General features: G+C 34.2%; 1 protein-coding gene and 1 non-coding gene across 6 annotated transcripts in view; both read left to right on the top strand.

Annotated features, from left to right (window-relative positions):
• Nucleotides 1–23,159, top strand: part of Grid2 (glutamate ionotropic receptor delta type subunit 2) — a 1,480,136-nt gene that overhangs the window by 416,078 nt on the left and 1,040,899 nt on the right. The gene's annotated exons all lie outside the window — the stretch shown is intronic.
• On the top strand, nucleotides 22,500–22,606 carry LOC147827122 (U6 spliceosomal RNA). The gene has a single exon (XR_015452917.1). It is a non-coding gene; the product is annotated as a U6 spliceosomal RNA (small nuclear RNA).

Genomic DNA, 23,159 nt, shown 5'->3' with positions numbered 1-23,159 from the left:
AATTACATATAACTTTTTATTATCTATACTCTGACTCAGTTTATAGTATCAAATTATTTCAATATTTGATACTAAAACAACAAACACTGATTTATACATGGGAAATTTTATAAAAGGAAGATATTGTGAACAAAGATGGTCAAGGAGAATTCTTAAGAAGGTGAGCTCTGTTAAAACATGCTTTGTGCAGGCAGATTATGGTAAGGCAGAGAGATGGTGGTGGTAAAGGGAAATCATCCAGAGAGACATAGGATAACACATTGGTTGAGATACTCAGATACTCAGATTTTATTTAAAGTATTTTATAGTGGTTATATATGATAGGTGTTTTAATGTGGAAGAAGTAATTGCTTAAGACCTCTGGTTCTTAAATCATGATAAATGTGGTTTAGATAAAATAATTAGGCTGTGTACTAAAAGTGACAAAGTGCAGGGCTGGGGGTGGTGTCATACCCCTGTAATCCCAGCACTCAGGAGGCTGAGACAGGAGGACTTTGAAGAGTTTGAGACCATCCTGGCCTACATAGTAAGTTCCAGGTCAGCCAGAACTACATAGTGAGACCCTATTTCCAAATACAAAAAGAAAAATAAAAAGATAAAATGCAAAAAAAACTTTCCTGTATAAGTCTTCATTTAAAAAGGGACTCAATATGAAAAGAATTCAGCTTCTTCATTGTGATCTACTCCTTAACTATGATTAACTATATTTAGGTGAAGAGAAAATAGCATTTTTAGCAGGCTTGAATAATATCACAGAAAAAAATATGATAATGTGTCTGTGATTTTTGTCAAATGACTCATATGCTCATTTCAAATATTTTTTTAAAAAATTAATTTTTCCAAACTCTGATCTTAAAACAATACCAAATAATTTAAGATTTTTTACAAGTTAACACGATAATTGTCTTTAAGTATGGTTGTATGATCTTAGGTAATCATATGTTTACATTTAATCTTATATCACAGGTTTTGTTCAGCTGTAACCAGCCTGTGTGTAATAGGAATGGGATGGTTTATATCACCTTCTGTTTCCCAGTCTTCCTCAGAGCCATATTCAGTTGTAGGCAGTACAATAAGGGTAGCTGTACATTAGAACTTCAACAACATATTCTCGATGTGTTTGTTTATTCAAAGTTGGGATCATTAAATATTTATCTTCATTTAGTGTTTTTCAAATACACTTGTCCTCTTGTCCCTGAAATGATACTTTCAAAATCTGGGCAGTGTCAGAATACAAGACGTTTCCTTGGATCCCTTTCTTTAAAGTACCAGCTAAAACCATGTTGACTGCTCATTTCTGCCTTCTTTACATCTTAGTTTCTTGCCTTGTTTTATTTTTACCATGAAGATATAATTGCAGGGGCCAATTTTGAACAACTTTGAAAAACAAATTAACCTCTAGTATTTGAAAAAAGAAACCTCAGCTATTCAGAATTTACAGAAACCTGAGGTATTTCCCTCATTGTAATAGTTCTGTCATTTGCTTTAATATCTCTTTTGTGATATGCTGGGTAGGTAAATAATGCATATTTCATATGAAACATTTAATCTGACCTTATTTTAGGTCTTTTTAGCTTTGGGCAAGGGGAGAAGAATTAGCAACATTAATGTTTGAAAAATCTAATTTTAGTTTAGTTTAGAAATATTTTGTGTATAAAACTTACTAACACAACGCCCTTGTTTTCTTTAATATTTCAAAATCATCTGTGTTAAAACAAAAACAAGATATAGGGAATGCAAAAGGTAGCACAAAATTTGAAAGAATGATAAATATCCAAAGATACTTCTACCTATTTATCTCACCCTAGGATATTCACATTCAGTGTCATTTTATTATCTCTTCCATGGCACATTTTAAATAGTTTTATATCCCCATCTGGCCTTCTCAAGATATCCTAGAACATGACAACTTCAGATCATTACACAGTGCAATAGAAATATTAGCTCACTTCGTTTGCAAATTACACATAATTTAACTTAATTAACCAATTTAAATTATTCTAAGATTTCCTCAAGTTATATTAGACTTCAAAAATTTCCATGTTTAATTTTTGGAAAACTAAAAGTCTCTACAGTTAATTTTTAGATACCACCTACTACTGTGACTTTAAACACATTAAACATAAATTGGAGTTTTTTTTAATCAGTGTGGTTTTGCAGTATATCATCCAGTTTGAACATTGTGCAGTTCCCAGGCTTTTAATCTTTTTTGTTTGATTATATCTGATGCTTTTTCCATTTGTTAACACTTATATTTGGAAGTGGACCAAATAAATATATTGATGTTGGTTTCTTAGTATATGTGCTGCTGAAGCGAGCACTGATGTTGGTTTCTCAAGCCAAACTATCCAGTGATTTCAGTAGAGGGTTTTGGTGGAATAGTAAGTTATATGAAATTATTAAAAAGTCAGTGAATGTCAATTGACCGTTTCATTTTATTTCACTCTATGGCAAGGATGGGAATAAATAATTTAACGATAGCTGCAACACTTAAAGAAAAAAAGAAGGTTATCAGGGCAGAGAAGATAATTTGGAGCACAAGATAAAGGAATAACATTTTCTGACTTCCTCCAATAAAGCATTTTCTTTGCGTATGCTTCTTCTTTGGTACTATATGTATAAACAGTTAAAGCTAAATGGTATGTTAAATATGATACTTCCAATACAAGAGTGTTCAGTCCAATTAAGCATAAAAATTACCTCTCCCAATTTTTTCTGACCTTGGAAAGGAATGTATAATTTCATTAGGGAAGGGTATTACTATCATAATATACTCTCCACAGTTGAATAAAATGTCAAATCATCCCTCCTTAAACTTAGTTTCTATGGCATTTTCATGAGAAAGCATTTTCTCCCTTGAAATTGTTTCCTTCTTTTCTACTTTGTGTCATATTTTAATCAGAGGCCATTTGAAGACAAACAACACATACTCAGCAAGGCTGTCAATAGAAAGGTTTGTTGAAAGAACAACAAACAGTCAAACGTGTGTGACTCTGGGGCAGGAGCTTCACCTGCACATTATAAGGACTGCAGATGAAAAATGGAAATCTGTCAGTCCAACACAGGTGTTCTTTTTACCTTTCTCTTTACAGTTCAATATGGGTGCTACTTTCTCTGTTTCTATGCATGCCAAACTGATTATCTTCTCTCACCACCCATTGACAAGTTTGGCTTTCTGACTATCTTGGCCTTTGTCAGTGGAGACTCCAATTAAGAAGTCAGTTCTCCTGATGGCACATCACTGCTGATAGTTCTGAGTCTCTAAATCAAAGCTTCAAGACAGAGAGAGATTATTTCTTTTCTGTAAGTATTTTCAACTTACCACATACACAATGACATTCTGTTTCCTCCCCTGTGCCATAAACTGGTGCTTTCTCCTGTGTTTCCAATCTCAGCTTGATGATTTCATAATTTATCTCAGATTCATCTTTTATTGAGCACTAAACTTTACCACTCATAACGTTACCAAATCACTTTGACTCTGCGTGTAGAATTCTTCATGTCTGTGGTCTGTGTGTTTGTAGTTTTATGCACTAGATAAGAAGGAGGATGCTGAACAAGAATGTATGAGTCCCATAAATTTTCTGTCTATCAATTTCTTTTACTGTAAAATAAGGGAGGTGATTATACATATTTCATAGGTAGTTGTGAGAATTAGATACACTAATACTCATAAAGTACATGATTCACTGTCAGTCACATTTTAAGTGCTAAACATGATTTAGGTAATAGTAATTTCCATTCTAACTATGATTGCTATAAATCTATCACTCTTAAATATTGCAATAAATTTCTAATAGTTCTACCTTTTAGATCCATCTTTTAATATCACTAATGTGTCAAAATATTCCATGCTAACACGTATTTGTTCTCAGCTTCCAAATGGAAAGCGTCATTTAGCATATAATTGAACCCCTTCCCCTTCTCAATTGTCCCTAAGTTCCTGTCCAAGACTCACATTGTGTGATGTCATTCTATACTCTTCCTGCTTCTCACCTGAGCCTTCATGCACCTTCAAGCCTGGTTTAGCTCTGCTATCTTTCTCCTCCAACTCCAGCCTTAGAAGCCCTTCAACCCTTTTCTATCCATGCAACTCCTTATGAACAAGATATTTTTAATTCTTTTTTTAATTTATTTTTTATTTTTTGGTACCGGAGATCGAACTCAGGACCTTGCGCTTGCCAGGCAGGCGTCAGCACCACTGAGCTAAATCCCAGGCCCCAATCTTTTTAATTCTTTATCTTCTCAGAATTAAATGTTTAAGCTTTTAATTATCAGCTGACTTTTTACAGTTATTATAAACACTGTCTAGGAACATTTATTTCAAAATTGCTGTAGCCTATAACTTATTTTTCTGCCATTTAATCTACTATCAGCCCTTGCAGTTTTATGGTCTACTCTCATTAAATGAAAAACAAACCATTATTTTACAGATAAAAACCACCTTCAGTTCTGGCTTGAAAATGGGATCTCATTTGTGTGTACAGATAGTAATTCATAGTTGTCTTTGTAAAGTGTTTGGTAATACATTGTGAAAGTACTTTTTTAAGATGTCGGTTTTTTTCTGTAGAAATAATGAATTGTATTCTGGTATAATATAGGAGAATCATCTAAATTATTTAGTTAAAATGGTCTTCAAAAATATAAAAAATCTGTATTTATTTATAGGATTTTTTATGTAAGCAAAAAGTAAATACAGTTTAAGACAGAAGTGTTAATTTATCTTAAAAGCTTTTTCTGCTACTAAATTAAAACATTTATAATATTTTATTGTAGCACTCACTTTATTGAAGCTCATAAAAACATTATATTCTATCTAAAGCCCATTTCCCTAAACAATACTTATTTTTCTTTTCCCTGTACCCTTTTCTGCCCACTTTTCCTATCCATCTGTGCCCCTCCTGCCCATACCATTTGTGTTTCTTCTGTACTGCGTTAAACTCTCAGGAACACCTCTCTCGCGCGGTACATTCTCTTAATCTCCATGCATCTTCCTTTACTACTTGCAGAGGTTTCCAGGGAGACGGTGGTGCTGTTCCTTTAGTTCATAGGCAGCAGTTTGGTCTTTCACAGGTATCTTTCATGACGACAGCCAAGAGCTCAACTTCTGTGAATTTTGAACTTGACTGTATTGTACCTGAGCAATACTAATCTTCAGCTTTTTAAATGTCTTTTTGGGGGGTGCAAATTTTTTTATGCATTATTAATATGGGCATCAGAAACTTTGCTGGTGAGGGGGCATTGTTGAAAGGAAGAGGGGAATGGAAATTAAGGTCTAAAGTATGCAAGGAAGCAAGAGGCCATGTGTAGTAAGACTGTATTTTATTCTACTGATACCTGCTCATCCTCTTAGACTAATCTTGTGTGTATTTGATAACCTGGAAGATAGTATGATCCTGCTTGATTAATACTATAGGGCATAATATGTTTTGGGTACTTTATTTTTCTTTGTTTCTGATATATAAAATGCAGTCATATAGATGGCTGATTTATAGAAATGCTTGCACTTTTGCTAATGATTACTAGAAGATAAATGATGTTACATCTAGAGAGTTACAGCTCAATACCATAATAATGCACAAAGTAAAAAACCTCTTTAATGCATACATATTTATCTTTATTTTTTGAGTTGCTTTATCAAAAACATTAGTGACGTGTAATTTTATACCTAAATAACTCGTAATTGGTTATCACTTTACTGGATGTACTAACTCCCAAACACAATAAATTAGTATCCACGTGGTGCAGATTATAGCCTACGTATGAATGCTTTGTCCCGAGTGAAAATGACCCCTGGTTGCTGCACAGAGTGCTTGAATCCCATGTGCTCTTCTCCTGCTGGTGCACTTGGTAATGGGAACTAAGCCTCCTTTAAAATGAAAGTCTCAGCAAAACTGAGTATGGACTGAATGACGTAATATAGCTTAGATTTCGACATTTGACGTGGTTGTTTTCATACAACACAGGAATTCAAGTTGAAGTCTATTTGACCACTTGGTATAATGCCTTTTTATTTCTTTTCTGCTCAAACTGTTATTCATTGATTTTACTCCTGTTTGCTTTACATCACTCCTGTTTCCCTCCCTGTCTCCCAACCCAACCCAGTATAAGATTTGACATGATATAAAAGGGAGAAATGTCATTACCAGTGATTTCTTTTAAATGCTCTATGTATTGAGAATGTGTATGGGGAAGGAGAAGAAGGAGAAACAATGGACAGGTCATTGCACGTGCTTTTAAGTTCTTTGGTGACTAGAAAAATGAAATATTTTGTAATTCCTAAATCTTGCCGAACTGTTTATAGCCTTCGCTCTAATCTCACCCCCATCATTTTGCACCTGGGCTGCTGTGCTCCTGCCCTCTGACATATTTAGCTCTCTCTCTTCACTTTGAAAGCTTGCTAAGTCAGGCTTAAGGCAAATACCCCAGTTCATGAAAGCGTCTCTGAATGAAGACCAAATATTTGCCAACTCATCATGTTCTGATGCATATACTTAAAGCTCATTTTACTTGTATAATTATACTTTATTGCCCATCTAAATTGTGAGCACTCGGATACAATGCTTTGTATTTTAAAAAAATATTTTATTGGTGCATGATTTCAGCACATAATGATTATATCCTTCATGTGGACTTGGAACCTAATACAACTTGATTCCTTTTTCATTCCCATTCCCTCCCCACCCTTCCTCCATCTCTTGGTCCTTTTCTCTTTTGAAAATAACATAGCTCCATATTTTCCATTATCTTACTTTTATTTTGCTTCCTATTTATATTTTTGGGTTTTTCATATAAGAGAAACCATACAATATTTTAGTTTGTGTATCTGATTTATTTCACCACACTATGGTCTCAAGGTTCTTCCTTTTCCCTGTAAATGACTCAGGCTTATCCTTCTTTATGGCATAGTAATGTTTCATTGTATATAAATGCCATATGTTCTTTATCTGTTGATGGACACGTAGGCAGCTTTTCAGATTTAGCTATTATAAATTGTGCTTCTATAAACATGGGTGCAACACTGTATCAAAGGTAGTCACAAACAGCATTATTGAGCAACTAAACTTTTAGGGTAAGATTTATTTCAAAGACTTAGTTTGAGGTTTGCAGAACCAATATAAATTTATATTATATGTTATTGATTTAATAAATTCTTATGAATATATATATGTATATAACAATTTACTCTTGCCAAATGTCTAAGTGAGGTATTAACATAGAGTCAACAGAGAAGAATGGAACCAAAATATTAGAAGAAAATGCAGATCTGTTAATATTGTTCTTGGTAAAAATAAATTCTAAGATCTGAAATAACAAAGCAAGATAATGTTTTTATTTCTGATTTCATGATATCTTTTAAAATTATTTTCACTGGAAATATTAAAAAATTCCTTCTTTATTTTACTGAAATATTCAAGATTTGTGCATGCTACTCAGCACCTAGTGTACTATATTTTATACTCTCTTCCTTTTCTCTTATCTTTACACACATACACACACACACTCACATACACATACACACAGGTCTATGTTTACACCATTCAGGTTAATAATGGTTAATTCTATCTTTGAGAATAGACAGGATCCAGTCTTGACAAGTTTGGAAAAGTCTAACTATTTTAAAGCATTTTAATATTGGATAATGATTAGTTTTGAATTTTTGGTATTTATACTATTGATATGAAAAAACTACATTTTAATTTAGTATTAAGAACTTTCCCTTTAAGTTTTCAGAAAGTTTGCCTGAAAACTGACTTTTCCAATGTATTTACACAGGTACTAATTTTAATTAAAGCAGTATTTTTGTGTTCAGGAATGGACAGGTCTTCTTTAATTTATTTGGTTACTGTCTAAATATATTAGGTTTGAAAATCCACAGTATATTCAAATATTAACAGACCTTGTTTGGAGGCATAGTAGCACATGCCTGTAATTCCAGCACTTGGGAAACTGAGGCAGGAGAGTCACCATGAGTTTGAGGACAGTCTCTGCTACACACTGTGTTTAAGGCCAGCCTGAACTATGTAGTGCTACTCTATCTCAAAAAACAAAGGAAATAAAACTAAATGCAAAAAAAAAAAAAAAAAGAACAACCACACATATAACAAGAAGACTTCAAGCAGCTTTTAATGCTACAAGGTAACAAAGAAATTAAAAGTAAAAGAAGAGATAAGGGATAATGATCAGTATGTAAATTCATGAAACAATGGCTGAAAATAGTTGTTTTTGTTTTTCCTTTTGCTTTCAGGCTTTGATTCGTGAACAAAGTGTTCTACTGCATTAAATTTTTCTCAGTAGTCCTTCATTCCATAAATACAGGAGAATAGAATGCATTAAATCCTCACCCCACCACCTTTTAACTATTGTAGATCCACTGATTAGATGGCAACTTGTAATAATTTAGCCTCACTCTAAAATATTTGTGCTATCCCTGTATATCTTCCTAAAATTGTCATCAATGTGGGCATATTTCACTCTACATTGCTTGATAAAGGAGTTTGTGGTGTGCTGTGAATAAAGCCATCCTGGAATAAATTCAAGAGGAACTTTGAGAATTTGAATTGCAATCTAGAAAATTTATGCCATGCTAGACATGGCGTGTAGCTTTTAAGATGTATTTATTACAGCAGTTTTTATTTTAAAAATTAAAAGCTTTGAAGGGAAATGTCATCTAGTTTCATTCTATGATTAGTGGCTGAGAACAATATTAAAGTCAAAATACCATGAGAATCCTCCACAGTGATCTATTGGAACTATTTTTAGGCTTCATAGTAGGTACTCGTTAACCAACTATTCGATATTTTTGCCCGAAAGCAAAGTGGTCATTTATTATTGCCATTTTTATGCTAGACTGATAAAATAATTTATGGTATAGCCCATCTGTATGTATCATAAATCTTACTTCATATGATCCTTTGAAATACTGAATATTTTACTAGTAACATTAACTAGGACTCTGAAGAGCCATTTTTAAAAAAACTTCTTGGCTGTTATTAAGTTATTGTATCACCTTCAGCAAAATATTTTTGAATCCCAGCTTTGCTTTTATATTTCCTCATGTACACTCTCCTGAGGTTCCAGTAAAGGCCTGAAACTGCATGGTACACTCTATAGAGGAAGGCGAGTCTTCCCTTTTGTCTATTTAATCCTTCTTCTGTACAAATTTCCTCCCAGAAGCCTTCATAAACTAGGAAAGTTAGGTGTATAGAAGATTATTGCCAAAGCATAAATGTTGGAAAAAGTACTACCTTCATTTCAGTAGTTACCAAACATGTAGAGAATCAATGGGGTAGAAATCCTTAAGTCTTAGAGAAGTTATCACAGTAGAAGTAGAATAAATACTAACTCCGTATATATGACCTAACTATAAATGAATGCAAATACACATGGTTTCTCTTATTTAAGAAAAAACAAAATATAAACAAAGAGCAAAATGTAAGCCAGATAATAGGAAAGAAGGAGGAAGATCTTTTATAAAAGGGAAGATGACCAAGAGTTGGAGGGAGAGGGAGGAAGAGAGGAAAGGGATAAAAAAAGAATTACTATCTGTTGGGTACGTGTGTCAATTCCACACAAAGAATATAAACACATACTGCAAATACACACCAACACATACACACAACACACATACAATTGAAAAAGTAAAAGAAAATAATATTGAGTGCTTTTTATAATGACAAAACTATAAAAACAAGTTAGTTGTATTTTAAATTAAGTAGAACAGGTGTAAAGATTTCATTCTGTTCTAATGTTGAATAAAATTCTCATCTTGAATTTTTAAATTATGAAGGCTTTTTTTCAAGTAAATGATGGTTTCTCCAGAAATTGCCCTTATTTATGAAACGATATATATAAAGGAAAAGAAATCCCATAGAAGCTATATGGCATTTGCCTTAAAGTTAAAGTTGCCTTTGTGTTATATAATACATGTCTCTTGGGACCCTTAAAAACCGAAGGCAGAGTAATAAACAAAGGTTGTGCTTATAAGAAAAATACAACAGAATAAGTGTTAGGGAAAAAGAAAGACATAATGCCAGCACTCTTTTTTTGTAGCTTCTATTACCATGTCTTCTAGCTCATCCAGCTTTCTTAACATTTCCTATTACACTTTCTAGATATGGTATCTTTTCACAACTTACAGGCAAAGAGATTATTGTAAATTTCCTATTCCCCTTCCCTCACTAAAGGCTCACTTATTCATAGTAATCCTGGTAAGAAGCAAATAATTTGTTAATAAAAACAGAATAAGACATATTACAAAGTCATCCTCCCATATAGCCCCATGGACCTTCATATTAGGGTCTTAAATATAAGTACTTCAACTCTCGGGTGCTATAAAATAAATGATCTTCATTCTCCCTTAATCATGCCTGGCTTCCTGAGGTCCAGCCTTACTCCATACCTTAATGTTGCAGTTTCTTCTCAATGAAGTCCTTAAAGTGACATTAGAATTCATAGAATGCCACAATTACCTCTTTCAGTTGTGAATGATCCTGATCCTCAGTTTTTTTCCCTAGGACTACAAGAATGGAATATTTTGAGTTAACTTTGTTACCTGCCCAATGCAGTGAATGTGACCCAGAATCTGTAGTGAAATCTTGATGCCAGCTATTTGCCTGCTTAGATTTGTGAGCATCTTTCTCCTGGGTCTTCCATCTCAATGCTTCAGGCATACACTACAAAACTGTGCAACTAAGTTTTTTTTTCTTTATTTGAAAAGTACAAAAACAAGCTCAAACTGGCTTGAACAAATAAATGAACAAAGGAATGTATTGGCTTAGAAACAAAATTGCAACGATGAGGTTAGATTCAAGTTTGATAGAGGTGCAGAACCAACATCATCCCTGCCTTCCACTGGTTCCCTGTGATCTCTAGGATGTTGGCTTCATCCTGGGAAGCTACCTTGTGACTCCAGTCCATACCAGAAAATTCATTCTTGCTATGTGGTATCAAGTTATCTGCAGCCAAGAAGCATCCAAGCTCTCATGACTTCCCTGCGTATTGTCTGTGAGCAGGCAGAGACTTTCTCTGGCCTTTGCACAAACCCTGGGACTTAGCTTCTCTTTGGTCTTGTTGGATTGGTGGACACTTCTAATCTAGTTGACTGTTTTCAAGGCAGCAGGTAACACTAATTTTTTTAAGCCACTAAAAGATCTCAGTGGAGCTAAGAGTAGGATCAGTTCCCACCCATGCTAAGATTTTGTGGTACAGAAATCTAGAGGAGAAAAGAGGATAGATAGTCCAGAAGCAACCAACAGGTACTTCCTATAGGCATTACCAGTGACCTCACATCCTAGCACCTTGTGCCAACTATTTGAAGATTATGGACACTCTGGTTTTGCCAACTGAATACTGTATCCATGGTTATCTCATTCAGCTGGTGAAAGTCTTCAAAACAGGCCCTACTTTAGAGGACATGTCTTAACCAGCTTCTTACTGCCTTTTCCACCTGCTTCAAAGTGCTTTTGCTAAGTAATAGTGTCAGTAATGAATATGAATATTTGACAGTCATGAATGGGAATGTCAGTTCAATTCAAAATAATCAGGAGATCTATAGAAACAGCACCTCTAGCCATTCACTTGGATCAAGGAAGAATTCAAGAGGTCCTGTACTTGGAATGATACTGATGTTCTCCCCAGGTATTAGTGATTCCAGACCCTTGCTGCTGAGGTGATCCTCTGGCACGCAGCACCTGCATATTTCTTATGTCAGCTACCACCAACCAATATCATAGATTTTGGAAAATTCAATGCTTATTCTACAATCTTTGTGTCTTGCATTACAAAAAGGATATAAGAGATCGCCTGCCTTATTTCTCATTCCAACTGTTTGTTGATTTTGAAGTCTTGATACTTCAAAGGAGAAAGTTATAGAAAAGAATGCTTCCTTTTTCAATAGCTACAGTAATTGGAACAAATACTCAAATATATACTTTACAAAATATGTATACATATTTATTTGATAAATTATTTTTAAACTTAAATGATGTGTTTATTTGTAAAACTGCAAGGCTCATGTTTTCCTAAATTAAATATAAAACATTTAATAATGTCTGATACTTGTTTTATGTTCGCAGAATATTAGTTACAAGAAAATCATTTTGTAATATATTTCACTAAAAAAATAGGAAAACCATTTGTTGATTCTCATCAAACATACCTTTGTATAAACAATGTGTAGGGCCGGGAATTAAACTCAGTGGTGTCACCGCCTGCCTCGCAAGTGCAAGGTCCTGAGTTTGATACTCCGTACAGCAAAAAAACAAAAACACAAAATTGTGTAAAGCATAGACCATATGTGCATTCCATTTGTACATATTTATATTTTATGAAGGACAAAACATAGTGCAGTAGAAAATACCTTAAAAGCAAAATATGGTTGATATCCTTACCAGGCTTTAAAATACATTAAATTATAACCATTATCAAAATACTTTTACTAATAAAAATAACAAAGAAAAAACATTAAAGATCTATTTAAGATCATAACATAGCAGTGGAGGTAAAACAAAACTAGAAAATTAATTAATAAAAACATCCACTCTTCAAACAATGTGCAGTAAAGGGCAATAATCAACACATTAATTCAATAAAGTATTTGTATGTCTCTTCTAAGTATACACTAAGACAATCAATCTGTTGACTTTTGAAATAGTTAAGAAAGTTAGTCCAAAGAAGTAAAAGTAAGCTGTTTCATTTCTAAGATGCAGATCTTCCAAAAACAGATATGTATATAACTACAAAAAGATAGTATTTGGAAATAGACAAATTTAAATCAGTGAATTACAGACCTTTCCTTTCCTTTTTCCTTTGTTCAATAAAATGTACATCCTATGACTCAATTTTGTGGCAATTTTTTCTTGACATTTGTTCTGACCTTTCTTTGCCTTTAGTGCCAGCAAAGATACATAGAAATTAACAGCTCTGCAATTCAAATAAAAACTTATACTCTACTGTTATGACTTTTGACATTCATAGCCATTTCATTATTCTAGTAACTAGTTTAAAGCTGGTAGACAAAAAATAAGAATAATACTTTGATTAACCATGTCTTGATGTTTTGAACCTTGAAGAGTCCAATCTGAAATAGCCTTCATAACAACCTCTATAGACCAGGGGAAAGTGAGACTTCAATAGCTACTAGACACTTTGGATGGTGGCCAGATGAGCCAATGTTCCAAGGACTGTCACTGACCTTGGAGTGAATTTTGCAAAGGTGCAAATTTCTCTGTCTCAGACAGGCAGTTCTGTGATTAAGTAAGCATGCCCACAAACTACAGTGATTGGTAAACAGATGCTGATTGGAAACAATATTATTCCCCTAAACAAGTAGAGTTCTGAATATGGAGCTGGATATATGTATATATATATATATATATATATATATATACATATATCCTTGAATATAAGAAATGCTCAAATAAGTAGAGTGGATTTTTACGCAATTTAAATTCAGTAGTAAAACAAGGTCAAACCTTATAGTTTTCTAATCCCTTAAAGCAAGATATAATTATTTCTTCCACTGAGAAACATTCTCCCTCATTCGTATACAAAAAAAAAAAAATCAAGAAGTGAACAATAACAGTAAGCAAGAGCATTTATTTATGTACTTTCATGAGCACTTTCAATTTATCTGGACTTTGAGGTCTGTGACAAGTAATATTTCCTAGGTAGAATGCTCAACAAATGTATAAGTACATTCTTTGCAAAAGATATATTATTTAGGACACAAGCCAAATTATCATACAGCTGTATAGTGATCTTGGTAATGTTTAAAATGCTAATGAAAGTGGGTAAATATCAGGAATGGACACTTTACAATATCTATGAAGAAAAGTAAATGTAATTTATTTCCATTTCAGTCAATTTTTTCACTTAAGTTCTTTTTGATACTCAAACTGTCCAGATTATCATACGAAACAGACTGGGCTTTTTAAACTGCAGGTATCTAATAGAAAGCATGTTATTTGATAAACTTGTACTGAAATATCTAGCAAATATGCAAATTACAATAGGCAAATGTATGAAGGTATAGTGTGTATAAGTCCACATTTAAAATTTTGCATATTTATATAAAGACATTTGAAAAGATGTGCTTAGAAATATAAAAAAACAAACATTATTCTCACATGACAATGTAAGTTTCAGTTTTGATAATACCCCTCTGAAGTAGTGTATTTAAGAATTGGTGCTGTTAATGATCATAGAAGAACTTACATATATTTGAAATTAATATATTGTCTCTGTACAGATAACAAATGAATAAAAATTAAGAGCAAATCACATAAACATTTATGTTTCATTGTAAAAGTTCATTGATTGGTATAATAACTTGGTTCAAAATGCAAATCATAAACTGATTTTAAAATAATGATCAGTTGAGTAACTTCTCAAAGAACTCAAAAATTGAAATTCTTGAATATCACAATCTTTGGATTCATCAGGCATTATTCTTGAGAAACAAGTCCCTGCCTAATTTCAGTTATATTATCAGAATATTTTCAGTGAGCTCTAGGTTAATACCAATTCGGATGAGACTGACAAAATTTCATAGGATTTCTTATGACTGAAACATTGGAGGAATGTTACTTCATAAATAACATTCAAAAGGGGAAGTATTATTGTAGTCAGCTTTCCACTGCTGTGACAAAATACATGAGAGATTAATATGAGAAAATAGAAACAAAGTCTTTGTAAACGGGGAGGGATGGAGGGGTTGAAGGGAGGGCAGGGGAAGGGGGAAAAATAAGAACCAAGAGAGATTATGTAAAGGTGCAAATTTCCAATGATGAATGCAATTATATTGCATACCTAAAATGTACCAATAACATAAATTTTTTTTAAAATATGTGAAAGAATCAGCTGGCAAGGAGAAGAGTTGATTTTGGCTGTTTCAGAGGTTTTCATCCATAGTCACTTGTTCCCTTTCTTTTGGGCCCAAGGCAATATTGGACATCATGGCAAGGAGGCTGTGTTAGAGCAAAGTTCTCATCTCCTGGCACTCAGAAAGTAGAAGAAAAAGCAAGGAAGGGGTTGGGGACTAGATACTGTTTTCCAGCCAATAACGCTAGTGATCTACTTGTCCAACTAGGCCCCACTTTCAACAAGTTCCACCACTCCCCAATAGTTCATTAATTAAGATCACATTGATGGACAACTTCATTGATGAAATCAGGGCTCTCATGATTTAATTACTTCCCCCCACTGCAAGGGGGAGTGAGCCTTCTACACTGGAGCATTTGGTGGACATTTCAGATCAAAACTGTAACATTCAAAATGTGTAGTAGAACATCAGTGCTTGGGCACAAAATAGGTTGGTCTGAAATAAGATAATATACATAAAAGTAAGATGATCTTACTGAAAGTTCATGTCCCATTCATCTTGTTCTTTTATAGTAGCATTTGTTCAATTATAACAACAAACAAAATAAGTTCAATGTCTTAACAGTAGGATGACTGCATCTATTGGAAAACCAGTCCTAGTGTCCACCAGTGTCCACACCAGTCCTAGTGTGTATCCTTTAATTCCCCAAAATCAAAATTAATGGGATGGATGTGTGTAAGACTCAAATAGGAACTAAAATGATTAATCAGCTAGAAACCAGGATATCTAAAGAAGGATTCAAGACGTTACTATCATTTAATTTGAGAAAAGAAGGTAACTCATACATGAAAAAACTATGTTATACATAGTTCCTCAAATGAGAAAATGTGTGAAAACCTAAAGATACAGAGTTAAATAAAATAAAGACTATACAAATCTCATAACACTATAGTTTTTTCTTTAACTTTTTTGGGGTACAAGGAATCAAACCCAAAGTCTCCTACATGCTAGTCAAGCCCTTTGCCCCTGGATTATTGCTCAAGCCACTAATTTTTAAAGGACTGTAATTTCCTTTGTTAAATAACTACTTGAGAAATTTTACTATTAAATAATCCCTTGTATTGAAGTCAGTAATAGCTAAATAAATGACAGCATGAAGAAAATTCCTTCAGAGCTTGTTTTGCATCATTAATCATTAATAATAATATTATTATAATGATAATTCTTGCATATACTCTTGATGATTCTATTAAAGTTAACATGCAAACCATGTAATGCATTATGAACTCCATAACTTCCATGAACAAATCCTTCAGCTATTTGCCCTAGTGGAGGACTATAATTTGTTTCAATAGACAAGGGGACCTACATACCTGGAGATCCCATAGTCCTGAGAGTGCTCAGGGCTTAGGTTGCTGTTGCATTACCATTGGAAGAGCAATTCAGGATTAAATTTGAGTTGGAAAAAGACTCAGACTTTCCCAGAACATGAAAAATCTCAGAGAAATCGTCTTATCAGTAAGATACAGAGAATCAGAAAGACATAGAAATAGATTAAAGAGCACACACTAACAGAGCTGTTGATGAGACAGGGAATAGGAAATAATTTTGAGAAACATGGACTGCAGAATAAGGCTCCTGTGTTCAAATCCAAAGTTGTCAGTAAATGAATTACATGCCTCATGTTTAATTTCTTGATCTGTAAAATGATCATGATGATGATTTACCAACTTCACTGGGGTGTGGTAGGTATTAAATGAATTGTGGCTGAAGCACTTAAACTAGGGATTGGCACAGTGTGAAACTATGTGGAAGTTGGTGCATATCATTGTGTGTTATCCATTTAGCTTGGACATATTTGAACAGCTTTCTTGAAACAGTGTATTTCCAAACAGCATTTTAATACTAATATTGGAAATAACCATTCAGAAAAAGATAGCAACTTTCTATTCTTGAGATGAGCTAAAATTTTTGAGTATAAAATTCAAAAAAGAGAATTTTCCCCAAAACCATTCCTTTTTTTTCTAAACGTGATCAGTTTTGAACTAATTTTTACTTCCACTTATATTTTATATTTCACTTTCTTTTACATATGTTTTTAACCATTTTCCTGTTTACATCACTTCTGCTATTTCCTCCTATGTGTGTTTGTGTTGTGCATGTGCATGATATTTTTACTTGACCTAATGTATGCTTCAAAGTGCAGCTAATAGATTTCATCCCCTGCAGAAAATGACACATTTTGGGATCAAAGGTTGTGTCTAAGGCCAGGCCATGAATTGTAAGTTAGCTGAAAATGGTCAGCAGCCATTTCTTACCTAAGGGCTCTAGACCTTGATAGGGGCATCACACTGGCCTGATAGCTATTGGCTGAGCTCCAGTACACATAGTATATGAATAAATCTTCAACTTTGTTTCTGCTCTTTTTGAGATATTTAACCTGTATCCATTGCCATTTTTTCAAAAATTTAATTATTAATTTCTGTGTCAGCCACTGCTCTAAGCATTAAGGATATAATGCAAAACTAAGCAGAAAAGGTCTCTATTTTACAAGTTAGAAATGTATGAATAAGTAAATAAGTAATTAGTGGGAAAACTGTATTTTTTTAGTATTGTTTAAAAAAAAACAAATAAAGAGACAGATGAAGTAATACAGAGTAACTGGGTGGTAGTGCGTTATTGTGAGTGGAGTTGTAAGGAACAGGCTCTTCCCAGAGGGAACATTTGAATAAGATCTTCATGAATGAAGGAGACTGCCCTGTGAAGAGCTATGTGATGACTGACACCATTAAGAAAAGGTGCAAGGAGACTGAATCAGGAAAGAGTTTAATACGCTCAAGGAATGAAAAGAAAGCCAGCATGGATCAAACAAGAGAGGTAATGGGAAAAGCCTTTCAAGATGTTATCACATAAATACTTGTGGAAGAAGCTTGTGTTTAGTTTACTTCTAACTTTAAGTCATTCCAAAAATTTAAGCTGTGAAATGGCATTGTTCTTTCATTTCATGTTTACATGTTTAAATTTTTCATAGAAAATGTGTTGTGGATTTACAAAGATCAATAAAGAGGATATTGTGTGATTCATCCAAAGATGATACTGGGTCAAAAAGAGCACTGTCTGTTGTGACGATGAAAAAGAAGGTGAAATGTCTTTTGGAAATCATCATCTTGAGGGACTGGTGATGAACATTAAGAAAAAGAGAAATATCCCAGATGTCAGCGGGTGTTAGTCTCTTTTCAAAAGAAAGCTGACAAAAAAAAAAATCAGATGTATATATGAATTTGGAGCTCAGGAAGAGTCATTTCAGAATATGTAAAGTTGGAAGCCATCAACATACAGATCACATGTATACCATGAGAATAAATGGAACCATCTCTGCGAAGTATGTGAGGGAAGCAATATGGGGCAAAAGATTCCTCTCCAGGTGCCCCACATTCAGAACTGATGGAGGGGGAGGTGTCAGAAAGGCAGGAATGAAAAGCAGCCATTGAGGTAGGATGCAAAGTAGCCTTTTTTTCTGGAAGTGAAGAAGCTTTATTTTTTTTTATTAAGTTTATTTACTGGTACATTTTAGGTATACAATATAGTTACATTCATCATTGGGATCTTGTACCTTTACATGATGTATCTTGATTCTTATTTTTCCCCATTCCCAGCCCTCTCCTTCACCCCCTCCACCCTTACCAATTTACAAATAATTTGTTTCCATTTTTTTCCTTTTCTCATATTTTTTCTTTTCCCTTCTTTCCTTTCCCCTATCCCTCCCATTTCCCCTATTCCTTTAGACCTAAATAAGGATTAAAATGTGTAATTATATTGTGAAGTGGAAGCTTTACTTTTTAAAGGTGGAAGTAATCACTTTTTTAAAACCTGTTGAGAAGTTGGGTAAGGTGTTATCCAGAATTAATCATAGGAGTTGGGAAGATAGTGGTTGCTGGGCGCCTTTGTAATAAAGATTTTAGTGGGGCAAATTCCCACCAGGGAGGAATTTGAAAAGAGAAAGAGTGTGTGTGTGTGTGTGTGTGTGTGTGTGTGTGTGTTTTGTGGGAGCAATGGAGTCAAACAGAATTGACAAGTATTGACAACCAATTTTGAGATCTTTTTGGAGTTAGCTGAGAAGTTCATGAATACTTAAAGTTTCTCCAAGAAAGAAAACAAATTCAAAGCTGGTAAATTCAGGGACCCTGGAAAGTCACGCATAGGGAAATATCTGTTCTCTTGATTACTTCTATTTTTTTTCAAAATAGAAATCACATTTATCAGCTGAGAACTTTGGAAAATTTGTTGGAGATTTGAAAGCCCATTGTGATAGAATTATCTCAGGTGATGAAGATGGACAATGTTGAGTAAGTGAGGTGCAGAATTTCGTGAGATCTACAATTAACCAGTGCCTTTCTTTCTCTGTCGGGATTTGTTTGCTTTGTTGTGGCTATTTGGAAACCACAAATACCATTTATTTTGTGTTAGAACATCTATATTTTCATCCTTTTTAATTAAATTTTAAGTGAGGCACAAAAGAAAGCCAGCATGGATGAAATAAGGGAACTAAAGGGACAGCTAAGGGACTTAATACCACAACAGTCATGTGTAAACTTTCAACAGGAAAATATCTTAATGGTGTAACTTCAACTTTACGTCCTCTGTCCACGGGCATACAGTCTTTGGAATAAACAGCTTGGGTTCAAATTTGGACTGTACTGCTGGCTAGCTGTGGGACTTCAGGCAATTCACTTATCTGAACAATTAGAAAAATGTCCTAATGAATAAAGTTACTGTGAAAATTTAAGAAAATAAATCATTTTCAATTTCTGAATTCCTTTAACATGGTGCATGTTCAGTGAAAGTTATCTGTCAATAAAGAATGGTAGCAGTAGTTGTACCACCCAGAATGTAACACAATAACATCTTAACCATAAAAGCTTATTTTTTCACTATATTTTAACCAAAGTGCTTCCTTTTCCAATACCCATTGAGTCCATAAGAAAAAACTCTAACCTATATAGATGTGAAGAATAGTTCTATACTTAGATCAGCTGCGAGATTTAGCATATTATTTTAAAACAGAGTGTGGAGAGGAGAGGGTAAAGGAGTGAAAAAAATTGGCACAAAATATCCAATCTGCAAACAGAATATTTTAAATAACATACTCTCTCAAGAAGACCAATAAAAAATAGTTTGATTTAACTTTTAAAATTCAGTTCTTTGACTAACAGCCAGTCAATAGGCCCACCAGCAAATGTAAACATTTTGATCCCCTGCTCTAGGGACAGGATTCTTGCATTAGCATGGGGTTTGGGGGAAAGGTCAGCAGGCTATACTAGTTAGAGAGATCTGATGGTAAAATGTCATCTTTTCCATCCACTCAGGAGCAAACAGGCAGTGCCCTTTCAGAGGACGTCAGTAAGATCTGCAATAAAATCTGAGCTTTGGGCATTATCACAAACTTTCCAATATCACCTCTGTTCCTGTCACTGACATGATTTAGAAAAATGTATTTTCTGCATCTTAAATAGTTTTCCTTCATCTCCCCATGCTAAAACTTTGTTTATTGTTATAGGTATAACTCATAAGGAAAAGAAATGTTTCCAATACTTTCCATCCATTGATATTCTCCTTACTTAGTAAATATCAATTGCTCTTAAGTTTTAGGTATTTTGTGTCTCTAAATACATGCATTTTCTTTGCTGTCAAACTCCTGGGAGAATGAATTTGACACAGATGCCTTGAATTCCCCAAGTAATTGTAGATTATGTATGGGAGAGATTTAATAATAATCTGAAGAAGTCAGTGCTGTGGCTGCTCTACAGCACAACCTAGATTCTTCCTCAAGAATGAGGGTTTTTTTCCTCTGTCTTCTGGGGAGGTTATCACCTAAAAGCACTCAGCTTTCTCTCAAATGGTTTGCCTACAGGTAGTTCTCATTCAAGCTTATTTCACTCTCCCAATGCAGCCCCTATCCAGAGACTGGTTGGATGGTAATATAAAGGCTCAGTCATGGCACACACCCGGAATAACTAACTCTCCAGGGCTGCCCCAGCTTAGCGCTCCCTCCTTCCATCTGCTTTTCACCCACACCCATGTTGAGTCTGAGACAGCAGCTCTAATGAATCTATACCAGCATCTCCATTGTAGTTCCATTTCCCAGGCACCTTAATCTGTTGCATTCAGGAAGAACTCTTGTAAATTAGAAAGCACAGTTTTGTGTTATGCTATTTTTCGAGCTTTTAAAAATCACGCCTGCCGGGGATTTAGTTCAGTGGTTCCACCGCCTGCCTCGCAAGCACAAGGTCCCAAGTTTGATCCCCAGTACCCCCCCAAAAAAAAATCACGCCTGCAATTAGGCAATGATATTTTGAGCTTAATTTGTTCTTAAAAGTGTACAGATAGCTATGAGTACACTTATCATGAGGTTCTAGATGATCAAGTTTTGTTGTGACTAACATTCATTAAAAAGACAGGCTATTACACTAACATAATGCACTAACCTTTAAGTATTCATGGTGCTAGGAAATTGGTTATATGGAGAAGTGGCTAAATTACCCTTATTAATTAAATCCACTCTATGGCAACTCTGCATGAAACTTATTTCATATATTTGAATCAATGCCAATTTTAACTCCATTCTGCCCTAGATCAATAATTTCTTTATTCAAACTTTGATCATTGCAAATATTAGTGAGAAAAAGATTTCCTAAAACTGGCTTCTGGTCACCCTTGCACTAGAATATATGCATGGTAAAGAAAGATCACATTATTCAAATTCCAACATTTTACTAATTATTGTATTATAAATTATGATTAAATCCTCTTGTGTGCCTTGTTACAATAGGGAACTACTGATTAAATTAGAGTAGGAAAGTAACCAGCTATTTTACTCCTTTACTGTATTGAATTTTGGCTTTATGCTCTGATTTCTTCACAACTCTATTCACTCTATTGTAAGAAATGGTAATTTGAGATGTTTAGGGGGCAGAATTCATGATGATGTTAGATAATTCACATCGATCCGACTCACAGCCTCAAAGGTTCTTGAGGTCATACATGACCAAATATTTGGTATCTATATGCCACCAAGTTGCAGACCTCAAAGAATCTGTCATGCTGCATATTTTGACCTGTAATCTGTGCCATTGGTCCTTAGGGTATGAGAAACAACACATGTGGGCATGTGCTCTGACGGTAACTGCAAGACTTACAGAGAAAGTCTTATGCAATGTGAAAAGATGAATGCTCCACCTGGTCCACCTTCCCTCCTTTCCCCTCTTTATCAAGAATCCCCAACTGGTGAGGAGAGATCAAGCACAAGGTGGAACTCAAGTCAGCCACTCCTTCAACCAAGAGTTCTAAGCAAAGGTCTTGCCACTGAAATCAAGTAAATGACAAATTTCTGACTTTTTTGAAGAAGAAGAAAAGTAAAATGTTAAGACTTCTTTGTAACAAATGCTAAGTATTAACTGTACATTTGTGATAGTATCCAAGCTGAGAGGAAGAACAGTTTCTTATCCTGATCAAATTCATTAAAACCATCAAATAATGAATGCATATAAATATAATACTTTTCTTCCAAATATAATAAATTTTAGTATGGATTTAAGTGAATACTCCTTTAAATGAAATAAAATCTTTAAATATCTCACTTTATCCTAATCCAGTTCCCTTGTTAAAAGAATAAAAAGTGCTTGCTTTGGCAGCACAGATACTAAAATTGGAACGATACAGAGAAGATTAGCATGGCCCCTGTGCAAGGATGACATGCAAATTCGTGAAGCGTTCCATATATTTTTCTTAAAAATAGTAAGGGACCATGAGAAATCAATCCAACAGCTTCTAGATGATGCAAAGAAGAATAACATAAGACTGATAGGAGTCCATGAGAAAACAGGAGAAAGTGCAATTGACATAAAAAAACTGTTCACAGAAGTAATGGCGGAAAACTTCTGAGACAGAGGAGGAGAATTGGACATACAGATGAGCGAGGCATATAGAACTCCAACTAGCCATGATCAAAAAAAAAACTACACCTAGACATATAATAGTCAAGATCCCAGAAACCCAACAGAAGAACAAAGTCCTACAGGCAGTTAGAGAAAAGAAACAAATCACCTATAAAGGAAAGCCCATCAGAGTCACAGCAGACTTCTCAAAACAAACCCTCAAATCAAGGAGAGCCTAAAGTGAAGTATTTCAAGCCCTAAAAGAAAATAACTTCCAACCTAGACTGTTGTATCCTGCAAAGTTATCTTTCAAATTGATAGGGAAATTAGATACTTCCATGACAAAGAACACTTGAGAAATTTCATGAACACCAAACCAGCACTCCAAACAATTCTAAGCA

Source organism: Heterocephalus glaber, unplaced genomic scaffold (assembly GCF_053883595.1).
Source record: "Heterocephalus glaber isolate CG9 unplaced genomic scaffold, H.glaber_assembly_v1.0 deba00001454, whole genome shotgun sequence".
In the NCBI taxonomy this organism is placed as follows: Eukaryota; Metazoa; Chordata; class Mammalia; order Rodentia; family Bathyergidae; genus Heterocephalus; species Heterocephalus glaber.
The sequence above is the reverse complement of the archived record's forward strand: the minus strand, read 5'-3'. Positions and strand labels throughout refer to the sequence as shown.